The sequence below is a fragment of the Erinaceus europaeus genome, chromosome 2 (genome assembly GCF_950295315.1).
Source record: "Erinaceus europaeus chromosome 2, mEriEur2.1, whole genome shotgun sequence".
Classification (NCBI taxonomy): domain Eukaryota; kingdom Metazoa; phylum Chordata; class Mammalia; order Eulipotyphla; family Erinaceidae; genus Erinaceus; species Erinaceus europaeus.
In genome coordinates this window covers 160,668,229-160,686,603 of record NC_080163.1, presented here as the reverse complement: position 1 = coordinate 160,686,603, position 18,375 = coordinate 160,668,229, and the positions used below count along the sequence as shown (strand labels likewise).

Here is an 18,375-nt window from a genome sequence, read left to right as displayed (position 1 = left end):
CTCCCCTTGATGAGTATTCCTTATCTATTATGAATAAAACAGTTGTGATCATAAGGGTGCATATATCCTTTTGAATCAGTGTTTTCATGTCCTTTGGATGTATGTCTAGGAGCAGTATTGCTGGATCATAAGGTACTTCTATTTATGTGTATTGAAGAACACTGTGTACTGTTTTCCACAAGGTCTGCACCAGTTTTCATTCCTACCAAGAGTGTGACAAGAATCTTTTTTTTCTCCACATTCTCACCAACTTGCTAGCTCCTATTGATGTAGGCCATTCTCACAACTATGAGGTGGAATCTTAATATCCACTTAGATACAAGGATGGCTGAGACACAAGGGAGGGGACTGTCCTTGGAGAAGAGTGTTGTCTCCAATTGGTTGATATTGAGCTTGGGAGAACTTGAGAGAGGTGGCCCATTAGCACTGGGCTTCAAGCTTCATGGGGAAGATCTGGATGGGGAGAAAGATCTGGAATCATCTCAGAGGAATAAAGTGAAAGAAGAAATGTCAGGAGTGGAATAGGTCATCCAAGAAGAGAATCTGGAGAGCAAAACTGAGTAGAGGGCTCAGATGGGGTTCAGGGGGAGCCCATGGTGGAAGGGTGCATCTCAAGAGAAGCCAACAGAGAGGTAGGAGGGATAGGGAGCAGAAGAGAATGGAAAGCACAGGACAAAGGCACAAGTGTGTTTCTCACTCCACCTCCTGGAACTCTGCTAGCAGAAAGTGAGTGGTTATTTCCTGTGTCCTTTCAAGAGCTTTCTTAACTTCCCCCTTCCTTTCTCCAGGCTCCCATCAGGGGACCAATGTGTAGAAAAACCCACCTCTTAGCATCCACTCTATGCAATCCCACTCACAAGTCCATCCTTTCAGATGTGGGGGTCCCCCTTCAGATCCTGTGGTGTCCTAAGTGATTTCTGTGGCGGCATCTTTAAGGAGAGCAGAAGGCTCCTTCAGCAGCCCTCGCTGCGTCCATGGGGGACCAGCTCTGCTTCCCCCGCTTCTCAAAACTCAATTTAATCCAAGCTTATTAACACATAACAATTTAATTTGCCTTTTCAATATATTCTGCCGCTCTATAAGCATAACAGATTTAATAACATCAGAAGTAAGGATTTCATATGTTAATTACAATGTTTCCATTTCTTCTAGAAGCTCCAGCCAATTGGGGCAACCCCTGTGGAACCGAGACTGGCTGGGAACTTCTGAGAAGTGAGTAGTCTCTGGTCCTCTCCTCACCCGATGCCACTCCCCTCCCCTCAACCCCTGACCCTCACCCCAACTGCTGTATGGAGACCAATTAAAAAGAAAACATAGGCTTCTGCCACATGGAAAATTAGCTGAAATCATATGGCTTCCAGCATCTTAGTTTGTGTTCCCCCAAATGCAAAGGCTGAGATAAGCTTGCAGCCAAAGTTGTATTTTCAGAAGGTGGTTTCCAGAAAGAGGGCGTTCTGGGGGTGAGTAGAACAGCCAGAGTGGGGTGTGTGAGCAAGGCGTGACCACTGAGAGCTGCTAGCTTCAGGTATGCAGGGGAACCAGTGTGGAACATTCCCTACATCATAGTCTGGACCATAGAAATCCCGGGGGAGCCTGGGTGTTTGCCTGCCAGCTCTGACAATCACTGAATGAGGGCCCTTTTCAGGGGCCGTTACTTCTCTGGCATGCCCAGTTTGTGTGTTGGTGGCAGCATGGGTTCCCAAGGAACTCAAGTGCCTGCAGCTGGAGGCCAGGCTACTGTGGGCTGTGGTGGCCTGATGTGACTGGGACAGGCCAAATCCAAGTCCTAGTGCAAGCTGGTGGGGATGGGAATTCCTGGATTGTGCCAAGGTGTTGAAGAGGTACTGCTTTGACTACTCATAGTGAAAGGAGACACTGAGACCCCAGAGCAAAAACAATCAGCAGGGCCAGGGAGATAATATAACAATTATGCCAAAAGACTTTCATGCCGAGGCCTCAAAGGTCCCAGGTTCACAGCACACAAGAAGACAGAGCTGAGCAGTGCTCTGGTGTAATTAAATATCACAGGAAAAACCATATATGTATATGGTTTTTCCACTGCTCATGAAGCTTCCCCCACCCCAACTCCGCCCCTTCACCAGGTGGCCTTTAGGGGCTTGAACCTAGTCTTAGTGCACAATAATGTGTGCAGTCTACCAGGTGAGTCACCAACCAACCTCAGTTAGCAAACAATTTTGAGCACCTACAAGCCACTACTAGTAAGGTTTGGTTTTTGTCTTATATATGTAACAGAGTTGCCCCCAAGAGACACATGGACCTCTAGTGGCAGATAGCCTTTTTTACTGGGGGAGGGGGGCATTTACACACTTTTATTCTCTCCTTTTGCCAGTTATATTTTTATTTCCATCGGAATTCAGCACAAAGTTTACCATTCAACTCATATTGCATGGGTCCTACTGCTTAGGAGGATAGTTTAGGAAGTGAGAAGCCTCTCAGACATTGTTAAAAGAAATAGAGACACACAAAAAAGGAAAGATATCTCACGTTCATGTATTGGAAGAATAAGTATTGTTAAAATGATCATCCTACCTAAAGCAATCTAAGTAGCCACTGCAATCCTTATCAAAATGTTCATAGTTTTCTTCAAGGAAATTGGGGGGGAGTCCTAATATTTGTGTGAAATCAAAAAACATCACAAATAGCCAAAGTAATTCTAAAAGGAAAGAAAAATAAAGAGATATCATGCTCCCAACTTCAAATCATACTATAAATCAACAGCATTTAAAAATAGTGTGATAGAACAACAAAATAGACCCCTTTGTGGGCACCCATAGGACCTTGCCCTCAACTTGGATCAGCAGTAATAGAGAATGTTCCATCCTTCGAAGGGAGGATGGACAATATACTCTATGCTACACCTGAGGAAGATGGGTCGATATTGGGACATCATGGAATGTTCCTACTCATGACCACAGAGCTCAGATCTACAGGGATGCAGAGGCATGGGCTCCTAAGCTGAATATGGGCCCCAGATCACATCAAATCGATGGGGTTTATACTCAACAATATTGATACTCCTTTCCCATATTAGGGAGCTACTCTCTCCCCTGATCCAGTTTTCTGGTCCTTTTTCCAGCCATGACATCACCTCCCCAGACAATAATTAGGATCTACCTGCATATCAGATTTCAGACTCAGGCAAAAAACAAACAAACAAACACTAGTATAGCTATAGGCCCTTTGGAATATAACTAAACTATGCCTACTAGCTATCTACAAAATGGAAGGCCCCCTGACTCTTCATCTCCACTATTCCAGCCTTTAGGTCCATGATTGTTCAACAATTTGTTTGGCTTTGCATGTTAACTCTCTATTCAACCACCAGCTTCCAGATGCACCCAGACTTCCCTGGACAGACAACCCCACCAATCTGTCCTGGATCTCCACTTCCCCAGAGCCCTTCCCTACTAGAGAAAGAGAAAGGCAGGCTGGGAGTATGGATTGACCAGTCAATGCCCATGTTCAGCAGGGAAGCAATTACAAAAGCCAGACCTTCCACCTTCTGCATCCCACAATGACCTTGGGTCCATACTCCCAAAGGGATAAAGAATAGGAAAGCTATCAGGGGAGGGGATAAGATACAGAGCTCTGGTGGTGGGAATTGAGCAAAGTTGTACCCCTTTTATCTTATGGTTTCGTCAATGTTTCCTTTTTAGAAATAAAAAATTTAAAAAGAAAGAAAGAAAACAACAACAACAAAAAAGTTAGTGTGATATGTGGGCTGGAGAAATACTTCAAATGGTATGACATCATGCCGAAGCTTCCTGGTTCTATCCTCAGCAATGTATGTGCCAGAATGGGGCGCTAGCTTCCCTCTTTCTTCTTTTCTCTTTCTCATGAAAATTTCTCTCCCTCATATGTACTAAATAAAATAAATATATATTTTAAAATAATGTGGCATTGGAACAAGAACAGAAACAAATCCACACATAAAGATAAATAATAAATGAAAAGGAGTCAGACCCACTTAATCAAGGGAAAAGAAAACCTCTTCAACAAATGGTGTTGAGAAAACTGGACAGACATATGTGAACCCAGACCTCACTTAACACCATGAAAATTAGCTCAGAAAGGATTAAAGACTTAGATATCAGACCTGGAACTACTAAATACAAAGAAGAAAACATAGGTTATACACTCTAGGACCTAATTAATATCAAAGATGTATTTATTTTTAAAATAGTTTTATTTATTATATAGGGAAAAGTTTCATAGGAAGCAGAGAGGAGATTGAGTGAAGTGAGTCAGAGCACCGCTCCAGTATATGTGGTGCTGGGGACTCAATCAGATTCTCAGACATGAAAATCTGCCATTCTACGTTAAGCCACTTACCAGCATCAGAATCATATTTGGAAACTCAACTCCATTGGCAAATGAAACCAAAGAAAGAATAAACAAATGGTGCTATATCTGACTAAAAAAACTTCTACACTTCAAAAGAAATGTCCAAAAAGCTTTTTTTTTTTTTAAAGTAACGTGTGGTCTGAGAGGTGACACAGTAGCAAAGGAACTAGACTCTCAAGCATGAGGTCCTGAGTTCAATCTCTGGCAGCACATGTACCAGAGTGATGTCTGGCTCTTTCTCTCTCTCCTGTCTTTCTCATTAATAACATAAATAAAATCTGAAAAAGAAAAAGGTAACCTAGCAATTGGGAAAATATATTTGCACACCAAATATCTGACAAGGAATTGATATTTAACATATTTGGAGAAATCATACATAGAACAAAAAGCAAACAACAAAAAAGTTCCATAAAGAAGTGGGCAAAAGATCTCAACAGACAGTTCTTTAAAGAAGACACAGGGATGACTCAGACATATGAAAAAAAAAAAAAAGCTCTACTTCAAATATCAGTAGAGAAATAAAAATTTAAAAAAAAAAAAAAGGAGAGAGAGAGAGAGAAATGAAAATTTCAGCCACAAAAAGATATCACTTCACACCTGTAAGAATGATTTGCATCAGCAAAACAGGAAATAACAAGTGTTGATGAGAATGTGGAGGAAAAGAAATTCTGTTACTTTGTGGGAGTGTAAACTGGTGCAGCCCCTTTGGAAAACTGAACGTAGAGTCCTTAAACAAATAAAAACGGGATAACCTATATGATCTAGCAGTACCACTCTTAGGCATGCACCCAAAGAGCAAGAGAAGACTCATTTGTAAGTGGAGCAATAGCTCAACTGGCAGAGCACAAGATACCCAGGACTGAGGCTCCTGGTTCAATCCCACATACCACATGGACTACAGTGGACTCTGCTTTCTCACTCTCTCTCAACTTTGTCTGTCTCATACGGGAAAAAAAAAGGCATAATTAAGTGGAAAAGGAAAAAAGTAATTCAAAAGGGCATATACTCCCTATATTGTTCATAACCACACTATTCACAATAGCCAAAATATAGAAGCAACCTAAATGCCCATCAACAGATGGCCGGATAAGGAAGTTTTGGAGTATACATTCAATTTAAGTACTACTCTGCAGTTACAACTATGGTACTGTATCCTTTGGGACAAATGGGTGGAATTGGAGATGATTATGCTTAGTGAAGTAAGACATGAAAGACAACTACCAGATGGTTTTGCTTATCTGAAACATAGATAACTCAAGTAAATGAATTTTAAAGAAATAAAAAAGTAACCAAACTAGTTTTTAGCCTTGTGAGAATTCTGGTTAATAGAGGGAGGATGCACAGAATTTTGGTTCTGTAAAGTTGTGATTCACATATACATACATATAGGTGTGAAATGACACTCCTGAAATCCTATAGTTTTGTAAATTACTGTCAAATTATTAACATTAAAATTACAACGAGGGAGTCGGGCGGTAGAGCAGCGGGTTAAGCGCACATGGCGCGAAGCGCAAGGACTAGCTCAAGGACCAGCCTAAGGATCCCGGTTCAAGCCCCTGGCTCCCCACCTGCAGAGGAGTTGCTTCACAAGCGGTGAAGCAGGTCTGCTGGTATCTATCTTTCTCTCCCCTCTCTGTCTTCCCCTCCTCTCTCCATTTCTCTCTGTCCTATCTAGCAATGACAACATCAATAAACAACAACAATAATAACTACAACAACAATAAAGAACAAGGGCAATAAAAGGGAAAATAAATAAATTATTGAAAAAAATATAACAGGGTAGGAGGCTTGGAGGGGGCACACCTGGTTGTGTGTACACATTACCATGTGCAAGGACCCAGTTTGAGCCCTTACTCCTCACCTGCAGGGGGAGTACTTCATGAACAGTAAAGCAGGTCTGAATGTGTCTTTCTCCCTCTCTGTCTTCTCCTCCACTCTCAATTTCTTCCTGTCCTATCAAATAAAATTGAAAGAAGGAAAAAAAATTTAAGGAAAAAAATGGGGGCTCGGTGACAGTGCACTTGCTTAAGTGCACATGTCATGCACAAGGACCCGGGTTTGAGCCCCTGCTCCCCACCTGCAGGGGATGCTTCATGAGTGGTGAAGCAGGTCTGCAGGTGTCTATCTTTCTCTCTCCCTCTCTACCTTCCATCCCCTCTCAATTTCTCTCTGTCCTATCAAATAAAATAGAAAGAAAAAATAGAAAAAGTAGCCACCAGGAGTCATGAACTTGTATTGCAGGCAGCAGGCACCAAGCCCCAGCAATAACCCTGGTGGCAAAAGAAAAAAAAAATTGGCCAGATGAAGTGATGGATTCATAATCCTGGCACAGACCTCCAGCAATAATCCTGGTGACAATTACAAAACAAAAACAAACAAATGAAAACTACAAGAGGGGCTGAGCATACCCAGTTCAGTTCACACTTCACTATATCCAAGGACCTGAATTCAAGCTTCCTCCTGCAGGGGGAAAGTTTTCCCACCTGCAGGGGGAAAGTTTCACAAGTGGTGAAGCAATGCTGCAGGTGTCTCTCTATCTCACTCTTCCTTCTCAGTTTCTCTCTGTCTTATCAATAAAGAGAGAAATATTACAACACCAACAACAGAAATGAGATGGTATATTCATACTATGGAATTTTAGTCAGTCGTAAAGTAAAAGCAACTCTGAATCATGTTGCAATTCAGATATACCTTGAAACTATTAAAGTAAGTGAAAGAAGCCAGACTTTGAAGGATAAATATTGCATGATGCCATTTAGATGAAGTTGCTTGAGTAGACAAATTCCTAGATAGAATTGAAAGGGGTTTACCCAGAATTGAAGGGGGTCAGGGTTGGAGAGTTAGTGCTTAGTGAGGACATTTTCATTTCAGAATGATAGAAAAGTTCTAGAGGTGAATGATGGTAATGGTGTTACAACTTAGGCACATGAACTGCACACCTAAATATGGCTGGGCTGGGGACACAGCACAATGGTAATTCAACAAACTCTCATGCCTGAGGTTCTGAGCTCCCAGGTTCAATTGCCAGAACTACCATAAGCCAGAGTTTAACAGTGTTTGGCCTCTCTCTCTCTAATATATGTATATGTATATGTATATGTATATGTATATGTATATGTATATGTATATGTATATGTATATGTATATGTATATGTATATGTATATGTATATGTATATGTATATGTATATGTATATGTATCCATTGGTACCTTCAGCAATAACCTTGGCTTTGACACATTGGTTGGACACATTAGACTTGGTCAACTGCTTCTCACTGGCAGCAGGAATCAGTATGTCATAGTCAGCCTCCAAGATGCTCCCTTCATAGGGCTTTGCCTTGGGGAAGCCAAGGATTAGTCCATGTTGTGATTTGAAGCCTTCTAGTTTCACTGGAATGAAGGCCCATATTACCAAATCCCTGAAGAGCAAAAGTTTTGTCTCCAAATCCTGGTGTCAGTCCTAAAATGCTCATGTACAAAGCTTCATTGATGAAATTTTCAATCTCATGGAAAACTCTTTGGCCAGTAGCAGAGATCTGTTCATGGATCCACCCTGGCTAATAGGCTTTCTCGTAACACAGGCATGAGCATTAATATAATGATGCCCTATAGTGCTAGCAGAGGTGTCAGTAATACAGGACATCTCCCGCTCATCTGTGCTCATATATGGGGCAGGCACCTCAATGTCAGGGCCAATAAAGCCATTCTTTGCCATCTCCATGATAAACCTTCTTGTGATCTTTTCCATTTTTGTCAGCATAGTTCTTGGGATTGATCTTAACACCATCTTTGGCACCTCCAGATGGCACATCAACCACTGCACACTTATGTGTCTTCAGAGAAGCCAACACTTTTACTTCACCTACACTCACAGTAGTGCTGTAATGAATACCTTAAAAATAAAAAATTCTTGGAGTAAGGCACCAAAGTAAAAACCCTGGGTTGAGGGTGAGGGTGGATGTTCAGCTTCATGGGGTGGTGGGGAGGGAAGGGGTGGATGGGACACAGTCTCTTGGTGGTGGGAATGGTCTTTATATACACTCCTATCAATTTGTAGTCATATAAATCACTATTTAATTAATATGAGAGGGGGAAAATTGATTGAATGTCTCAAACTTTTTAAAGCACAGACTGAGTCTTTTTAATACATAGGCTGAGTCTTAGATATGTTGAGTCTCTCAAAAGCCTAGACCAGGGAGAACAGAAGCAACCGGTGGCACAGCTATATACAAATAATGTCAAAGGACATAAATTATGGTGATGTTGGGTATTATACAGCAAATCCTAACAAAGGGATTTTTCAAAGTTAACCCAATTACCAAATAATGTGATTGTAACAATAACTATCTATTGTCTTCTTGAACCCTAAGACAGCAGGAACCTCACATTTCCACCATAGAGCCTATTATTTCCCCCGGTCCTGGAACCTCTAGGGTGGGGCTCACTTTCCTTCATGCTTCTTTCAATTCATACCAAATAATATTGCATCCGCTGATCCCAACCTAATCAATGCAATGAGTACCACCTCAGCATGCTTCACTTCAGACTGTGTCCAGAGATGTCAGGCATGGAATGTCAACCCTTCACTCTCATTACTCAGGTGAGACCTTTCCTTTCATAGTATTCTCAAATTCCATTCCAGGAGGTTCACTTCCTAACAAAGTCCCAAAACCCAGATATAGACCAGGTCCCATGAGACAGAGCATATGTTCAGATGTATCCATAAACTAGGGAAAAATATATACCTGAAAGCAAAAATACACAATAGTCTGCAGAATATTTATATACTTTCCCCATATTTTGGAGCTACTCTTCCATGACTCAGCTTTCTAGTTCTTTTTCCAACTATGACACCATCTCCCCAGACAATAACTTGGGTCCACGTGCATGCTAGAGGCTCAGGATAAAACTAGGAAAGTCATGGACCCTTTGGAATATACCTAAAGAGCTACTAGGTCTTTCCAAAATAGAGATTTCAAATCTTCATCTGCAATATTCCAGCCTTGAGGTTCATGATTAGTCAACAATTTGTTCTACTTTATATCTTAACTCTTTTTTAGCCACCCTGTTCCAGATGATACCATGATGCCAACCTGACTTCCCTGGGCAGATGACCCCAGCAAGGTGTCCTGGAGTCCCACCTCCCTAGATCCCTGTCCTACTAGGGAAAGAGAGAGACAGGATAGGAGTTTGGATCGACCTGTCAATGCCCATGTTCAGCATAGAAGCAATTACAGAAGCCAGACCTTCCACCTTCTGCACCCCATAATGATCCTGGATCCATACTCCTAGAGGGATAAAAAAAAAAAAGGAAAGCTTTCAAGAGAGGGTGTTGATGGGATAGGGAGTTCTGGTGGTGGGAATTGTGTAGAATTATACCCCTCTTATCCTATGGTCTTGTCAATATGTCCATTTTATAAATAAAATAATAAATAATTTAAAAAACTGTCTATGGGCTAGGAGACTGCTTAGACAGTAGAACGTGAGCCTTCCACAAGGGAGCACCACAAATGGTCTTGGGAGAGCTCCATTCTGTGGCATTTCTTCTCTCCTCCACCCCACTCACACACTTAAAGAATGAAAAAAAATGGCCTGGGGAGGCCACTCAGCAGAGGTATCCTGCATGATAGAGACCCTGAATCCATTCCAGGATGCTATATAAAAATGGTTCAAAATAATGACAACAATTACAACAACAATAATAACCACAACAATGACAGACAACAAGGGCAACAAAAGGATAAAAATGGCCTCCAGGAGCAGTGGATTCATAGTGCAGGCACCAAGCCCCAGCAATAACCCTGGAGTCGCGAAAAAAAAAAATGGTTCAAATGGGTTAGGTGGTAGAACACAGGGCTTTCATGCATGGAAGCCCAGGTTGGTTACCTAGAGTTGAATGGTGCACTGCCCTCTCCCTCTCTTTACCTCTCCCCCTCTCCCTTTTTCCCCTCTCCCCTCTCTCCCTCTTCCAGTTGCTACCCAGATGCTCAACAACAGATAACTGGTTAAGAAACTGGTGGTATGTATACACAGTGGAATATTTTCCGTATCCTTTGGCTTTTCCACATTGCCACCCAGCATTGTCTGTGGGGAAGCCTGGAGTTACAGGGCTAGCAGGAATAGCTCACCTGGATAATACACCTGCTTTGCCAAGTGTCTGTCCCTAGTGCAAGCCCAGCCCCTATTGCTCTGGGGAGAGCTTTGGTGCTCTGGACTCTCTCTCTCTCTCTGAAAAAAAATTGACCCAGAGTAGTGAAGGGACAGCAATGACAAAAAAAAAAAAAAAAAGTACTCTTACTATTCTGATTTCTCCAGAACTTCTGGAAAAATGAAGGCTTAGCCTACCACCAAGTTCTGTGCTCCCACCCCCACCCCCTCAAAAAAAATTAGTCAGGAGTCAGGCGGTAGTGCAGCGGGTTAAGCGCACAAGGACCGGCAGAAGGATCCCAGTTGGAGCCTCCGGCTCCCCACCTGCAGGGGAGTCGCTTCACAAGTGGTGAAGCAGGTCTGCATGTGTCTATCTTTCTCTCCCTCTCTCTGTCTTCCCCTCCTCCATTTCTCTCTGTCCTATCCAACAATGATGACATCAATAACAACAATAATAATAACAACAACAATAAAAAGACAACAAGGGCAACAAGAGGGAAAATTTAAAAAATTTTTTTAATTAGTCACTATAGTTCGCACAAAGTCTCAGAGACAGGTTGGGTACTTTGGAAGACAACTTGTTTTCTGTCATTTTTCTGTTTCCTGCCTGCCTCCCCCCCCCCCCCCCCCGGGACTTTCTTCTCTCAGCACCCAGTCTGCCAGGCCTGGCTCGGAGTGGATGCTCAGTAGACCTCCTGATGGAATAACCAAGTGGTTAAGCTCCATGTGGTGTGACAACGGAGAGGAGGTGAACATAGCTGAGGTGAGAGCTGCTTCTTCACACCCATGTCCCTGAGGGACAGAAGTCTCTCCTATAATGGGAAATCTAGACAAGCACATGAAAGTTTAGGAGGCATCTGTGAGCTGGTTCTGGCAGCAATATGTGCTGTCTTTAACGATTTGGATACTTCATTTTCCACCCAGACCTTTCTCGGCCCCTGGGGAGGCCTCACCCTCCTGGAGTGGGAGGACCTGGCAACCAGGTCCTGGGAGCCCAGGGTCCTGGGGGCTTTCTCCAGCTTTCTTTTAGTCCCCGGGGTCTTCAGTGGCTCTGCTCAGCAACCTGGGCCCCGGCCAGGAGGGGACAGGTCCCTGGGGGAAAGTTCTGGAAAGAGAGGCTGGGAGGTCAAGGGCCCTTCTGGGAAGCAGATCTGAGGGGCAGGAGCCTCACCTGGGAGTTGCTAGGCTCCAATCAACCACAGCCCCTTCCCTAGGGCCTGCACCCATGGGAGACAGAGCCCAGAGAAGCAGCAGCCAACGTCCTCAGAGAAAGCCTCAGGCCACTGGAAAGTTGCTTAGAAAAAGTTTTCCAGTGTTCTATCTTTCTTTCTCCCTCAGTGGTGCTCTGGGGTTCCTGGGCACCTGTGGTTCTGGGGAGCACAGGAACAAGGGTCCTAGGAGGCTGGCTGGCTTCACTCTTTCCAAGGTGGGTCCCAGGAGCTGAAAGCTTCAGGCTCTGGGCTCAGGAGACCTCAGAGCTCAGGGATGGCAGATTCTGCAGCTAACCTGCCTGTAGTCAAAAAGTGCTTTCTTTGGGTTGACAACAACCTCTCCTGCTTTCATGGGAAGATGTGATCTGAGTTTGTGCTTCTAAGCCTCAGGAAACCTTAGGTGAAGCCCAGTCACTCAAGGACCCAACATGTGGAGGCAGAGACTTGTCAGGAGACCAGGAAGGAACTGTCTTTCCTCTTCCAGCATCTTATTGCTTGAGGAAAACTGAACAGGCAGTGTGAAGGTTAAAGGCTTCAGCTGTGGAGTCAGACAGATGTGGGTCCAAGTCCCAGCTTGGTCCCTGGTGACCCTGGAAGGAGTTTAGAAGTTCTTTAAGTGGCCCAGGAGGATAAAGCACTAGACTCTCAAGCATGAAGTCCCAAGTTCAGTCCCTGGCAGTATATGTACCAGAGTGATGCCTGGTTCTCTCTCTCTCTCTCTCTCTGTCTCCTTTCTCATTCATAAATAAATAAAATCTTTTAAAAAAAAGTTCTCCAAGTCTGCAGGTACACCTCTTTTTTTTAAAAAAAAATTATCTTTATTTGTTTATTGGATAGAGACAGCCAGAAATTGAGAGGGAAGGGGTGATAGAGAGGGAGAGAAACAAAGAGACACCTGCAGCACTGCTTCACCACTCGCAAAGCTTTCCCCTACAGGTGGAGAATGGAGGCTTGAACCTGGGTTCTTGCACACTGTAACATGTGCACTCAACCAGGTCACGACCTGGTCCCCAGGTACACCTCTTGAATGGGGATGAGGTCTGGGCATCTGGTTCAAGAGGATTGTTACCTGAGGTGGCAGTGAGTGTGGAGTGTAAGTCTAGCTACCTCTGACATCAGCGCATTCTGCAGGGAGTATTGTGCCAGGGTTGTGCCCCTCTTCCCCAGACCTACAGACCCAAGTATGACAGAGGGGAAGATGTGGAGTTGGGACAAGAATGAGCATATTGGGGGAGGTGGTTGTTCATTCAACAAACACCACTGCATGTAGTCTATGGCCTCAAGAGGGATCCCAGGTCACTTGATCACCATGTAAGAAATCTATGAAGCGGTCTAGGAGGTAGCACAGTGAATACAGCACTAGGCTTACAGGCATAAGCTGGATCCATGGTATTGCATGTGCCAGAGTGATTCTCTCTCATGTGAGCTTGTTCTCTCACCAAGTTAATAAATAAATTAAGAAGCCAAGTGGTGGTACACCTAGTTAAGTGCACATATTACCATGTGCAAGGACCTGGGTTCAAGTCCCCGCTCCCCACCTGCAGGGGGGACGCTTCATGAACTTCAAGCAGGTCCACAGGTCTATATTTTTCTCTCCCTATGTCCCCTCCCCTCTCCATTCTTTTAAATATTTATTTATTAATTTATTCCCTTTTGTTGACCTTGTTGTTATATTGTTGTAGTTATTATTGTTGTCGTCATTGTTGGATAGGACAGAGAGAAATGGAGAGAGGAGGGGAAGACAGAGAGGGAGAGAGAAGATAGACACCAACAGACCTGCTTCACCGCTTGTGCTTTGCACCACCTGCGCTTAACCCGATGTGTTACAGACTGACTCCCCTCCCCTCTCAATTCTGTCTGTCCTATCAAATAGGAAAAGGAAAAAAAGGAAAATTGGCCACCGAGAGTGGTGGATTTGTAGTGCCAGCACCAAGCCCTAGTGATAACCATGGTGGCAATAAAAAATAATAATAAATAAAAATTAATTAATTATTCAAAAAAGAAATATTTTAAAGTGCTGGAGAGATAGCTCAGCCTGTTATAGCACCAATTTGCATGCCTGAGGCCCTAGAAAGCACAGCTTCAACCCCATCACGACTTTTAATTTTTTTTTTCCAGAGCATTACACGGCTCTGGCTTATGGGGGTGGTGGAGGGGATTGAACCTGAAACTTCAGAGCCTCACACATGAACTTAGCACCACCTTCTGCCAGAGCTGAGTGCCTGAGGACCCTGGTCCTCTATCCCTCCCCTTTGTCCTTCTCTCTGTCTCTGTCTTTGTCTCTGTCTCTCTCTCTCTCTCTCTCACACATACACACACACAAACACACACTCACACACACACTTAATGAAAAAATAGATAATTCTTTTTTTAAAAAAAGGAAAGAAAGAAATGCTAAGAAGGTAGCAGCAAGTGATGCTGAGTGAGAGAAGGAAATATTAGAGGATCAGAGAGAATCTCACCTGGCCTGCCCAAGATGTGGTGCAGTGGCTAGAACTTTGGACTTAAAAGTATGAGAGGCATAACTGAGTGATGGTCTGGGTCTTTTTATTCATTTTTTTTTTCTTCCTCTCTCTCTCTCTCCCCCTCTCTATACCTTGTGTTAATAAGTAAATAAAATACTTAAAAATTAATTGATAAAATAAAAGTGCATTAGCGTGGAAAAAAAAAAAGTGTGAGGGGGCCGCCAAGATAGAGCATTTGGACAGTGCACTTGCTTTGTCATAGCCATGACATAAGTTTGAGCTGGTGCCCACTACTTTGAAGGAAGCTTTGGTGCTGTGCTATCTCTCTCTCCCTCTATCTTTCTTTCTTTTTATCTATTTTAAAGAATTTGCATTTTTCTTTTTCCCCTTGATAATACCTGTCACATGCTCCCAGAATCTTTCTTTTTTGTTTTTTTAATATATTTTATTTGTGAAAGAGATACAGAGAGAAAGGTACACAGAGAGAGAGAGAGAGATCCCAGAGCACTGATCAACTTTGGCATATGGTGGTACTGGGGACTGAACCTGTGACCTCAGAGCCTCAGGCATGTAAGTCTTTTGCATAATAACCATTATGCTGTCTCCTAAGCTCAGGGTGTGTTTTTATATGCCAAAATGCATCATGATTTTCCAATCACCAAATATATATATATATCTTGTTTTAAAAAGGAAAAAAGAAGACCTGGGAGTCACTCACTTTTCCTCCCAAAGTGTGAACTTCCACTTTGCACAGGCAGACCCCACCCCCCAAACTCCTCTGTCTTCTACCCTCCCCAGTGTGCAATAGAAGCTAGTTTCCCCAGAGGATCCTTACTCTGGCCTCTGACCCCATCCTCACATACCCCTCTCCTGCAGCCCAGCTGCAAGAACAGGGCCTATGCCAAAGACTCCTTCTACATGTGGTGCTAAAGTAATGGCCTGTCTCCAATGTGGTGACCCAGTCAGCTTCACAGAGTGCCTCAACCATGCCACTGCTCACCGTGCCTTTGGGTGCTGGTTCCACTGCCAGTACCTCTGGCCACCATTGAAACCATGGCCTCTAGACTTCTCCCCTGCCTCAGATTCTGACCTTGGCCTACACTCTCCAGAGCAAGGTTGTTCAATAAAAGTATACTGAGGTAGTCAGGCTGTAGCGCAGGTGGCACAAAGCACAAGGACCAGCGTAAGGATCCCGGTTTGAGGCCCTGGCTCCCGACCTGCAGGGGAGTCACTTCACAAGCGGTGAAGCAGGTCTGCAGGTGTCTTTCTCTCCCCGTCTCTGTCTTCCCCTCCTCTCTCCGTTTCTCTCTGTCCTATCCAACAATGACAACAATAATAACTACAAGAATAAAACAACAAGGGAAACTAAAAGGAATAAATAAATATTTAAAAAATCATTTGATATATATATATATATATATATCTTTAGGGGAAAAAAAAGTATACCCGAGGAGGTCAGCAAAATAGCTTACTTGGATAGTGTGATATTTTGCTATGTGTGAAACCCAGGTTTGAGTCTGGCCCCCACCACATTGAAGGACGACGCTACGGCACTGTGGTTTCTTTCACTCTTTCTCTCTGTCTCTATCTGAAGGGAAAAAAAATTAAAAGAACAAAAATACACACACACACATATATATGTATGTATATACATATACACATATATATACATATTTGAGGACTGGGGGAAAAATTTCAGCAGTGGAACACAGGATTTGCATATGTGACAATCCAAGTTCAAGATCCCAGGCACCATATATGCCAAAACAGAGCTCTCTCTCCCTCTCTCTCTCTTTCTCTCTCTCTCTCTCTCTCTCTCTTCCTCTCCCCCTCTCTTTTCCTAATGCTGACTGCTCAGCCCAGCAGCAGGGCTGGGATCTCAGGTCTCCACCCCTGCTGAGTCTATATCATCCCTGAGCTCATCTCTTGGGGAGGTTCCAGAACTCTGCTAAGAGGACCTTTTCCCTTGAACACAGAAGTGGGTTTTTTTTTCCTTCCCAAATCCATTCCTTAGGGGAAGTCTTTAAAGCAAATTCCTCTGATTTCCTGTTGTAAAGTTTTATGTGCAGTTGCAAACAGTGAACTGTGAGCATTAATTGGGCAGGCTGGAAGTTTGTTTTATAAAATCACAGATAATTTTCAAACTTCCCAGACTACAGGAAGCTGGCCTGAGGTGTTCAGCTTCCAAAGGGAGACCCGGGCAAAACCCAGACCAGCAGTTCACCTGTGGCATCAGGGACCCTTCCAGAAGAGTGTCCAGATAACTGTAACTAGTGCAACTAAAAGGCCTATGTGTGTGTGGGTAATAGTTTTTCACCCATTCTGCCTGCTGGTACAAGTTTTAACCTGCCCAACCATTCATCTAACAAAACAGTATTTGTTGAGCACCTACTATATGCCAGGATCTGAGCAAATGCCCCAGGTCTGCATATATGGACATCAAGTGGTGTTCCAGATTCCCCCTCTCCTCCTGTCTCCTCTCTCTCCCATAATAAGTAAGTAGGACTGGTGAAAGTAGGACTGCTTTGTCATGTATGCAACCCAAGTTTGAGCCTGGCCCACACCATACTGATAGCAGCTTTGGTGCTGTTCTCTCTCTCTCTCTCTCTCTCTCTCTCATTTATAAAAAGGAAGCACTGACAAAAACCATAGGATAAGAGGGGTACAACTCCACATAATTCCCACCACCAGAACTCCGTATCCCCTCCCCTCTCCTGATAGCTTTCCTATTCTTTATCCCTCTGGGAGTATGGACCCAAGGTCATTATGGGGATGCAGAAGGTGGAAGGTCTGGCTTCTGTAATCGCTTCCCCAATGAACATGGGCATTACAGGCAGATCATTACTCCCAGCCTGTCTTTCTCTTTTCCAAGTGGGGCAAGGCTCTGGGGAGGCAGGGCTCCAGGACACATTGGCAGGGTCATCTGCCCAGGGAGGTCCAGTCAGCATCATCTTATCATCTGGAACCTGGTGGCTGAAAAAAGAGTTAACGTATAAAGCCAAACAAATTGTTGATTAATCATGAAACTAAAGGCAAGACTATTGCAGATGAAGATTTGGGGGTTTCCGTTTTGAAGATAGCTAATAGGCCTATTTTAGTTATATTCAAAAAGGCCCATCACTATACTAGTTTTTTCCTGAGCCTTACCTCTGATATGCAGGTGGAACCAAGTTATTGTCTGGGGAGATGATGTCATGGCTAGATAAAGGGTGCTGTGGTCTCTTCTCTCTCTTTCTCTCTCACTCTTTCCTTCTCTCTCTCCTTCTCTCCCTCTCTCTCTCTGTCTCTATCTAAAACAAAAAAAAAAAAAACAGACAAATAAAAACAAAATAAAGCTTTTTTAAAGGATATTCAGGTGGTCCGAGAGATTGCACAGTGCATAAAGCATTGGACTCTCAAGCATGAGGTCCTGAGTTCAATCCCCAGCAGCACATGTACCAAAGAGATGTCTGGTTCTCTCTCTCTCTCTTTCTATATTTCTCATAAATAAATAAAATCTTTTTTAAAAAGGATATTAGGGGAGTCGGGCGATAGCGCAGCCAGTTAAGCACACGTGGTGCAAAGTGCAAGGACCGTCGTAAGGATCCCGGTTTGAGCCCCTGGATCCCCACCTGTACGGGAGTCGCTTCACAGGCAGTGAAGCAGGTCTGCAGGTGTCTGTCTTTCTCTCCTCCTCTTTGTCTTCCCCTCCTCTCTCCATTTCTCTCTGTCCTGTCCAACAACAACGACATCAGTAACAACAACAATAATAACTACAATAAAAAAGGGCAAAAGGAATAAATAAATATTTTTAAAAAGGATATGTGGAGAAGACCACATCTATGTAACCTTTATTATAGACTATGATTATATATGGTCTATTTTATTGTTATTGTTTTATGTTTGTTTATGCATTGTTGTATCTAGTTTATAAATTAAAACTTACCACAGATTGGTACATATAGGAAAAAATATAGTATATACAGTTACTATATTTGTATTATCTATAGTTTTGGGCATCTTATAGGGAGTCTTGAAAGATAACCTTATGGATAAGGGGAGATTCCAGTAGTCTGAGAGAAATGGAGAGCCATTGCAGGGACCCAAACAGACACATGTTCTGCTGCTTTGCTGAGAATAAGAACTGCACTGTCCTTCCCTTCCCTTCCTTTCCCTTCCCTTCCCTTCCCTTCCCTTCCCTTCCCTTCC

The 18,375-nt window shown here is 43.4% G+C and overlaps 1 long non-coding RNA gene and 1 pseudogene across 1 annotated transcript in view; one reads left to right on the top strand and one right to left on the bottom strand.

Annotated features, from left to right (window-relative positions):
- The window catches only part of LOC132536995 (uncharacterized), a 10,661-nt gene extending 7,141 nt beyond the window's left edge, over positions 1-3,520 (top strand). Inside the window, exons 3-4 of the long non-coding RNA XR_009548507.1 lie at positions 1,153-1,212; positions 3,347-3,520. This is a non-coding gene — a long non-coding RNA (uncharacterized LOC132536995). The remainder of the gene's footprint in view (positions 1-1,152; positions 1,213-3,346) is intronic.
- Positions 3,521-7,563: 4,043 nt separating this feature from the next.
- On the bottom strand, positions 7,564-15,242 carry LOC132532833 (glutamate dehydrogenase 1, mitochondrial-like; annotated as a pseudogene).
- Positions 15,243-18,375: the final 3,133 nt, after the last annotated feature.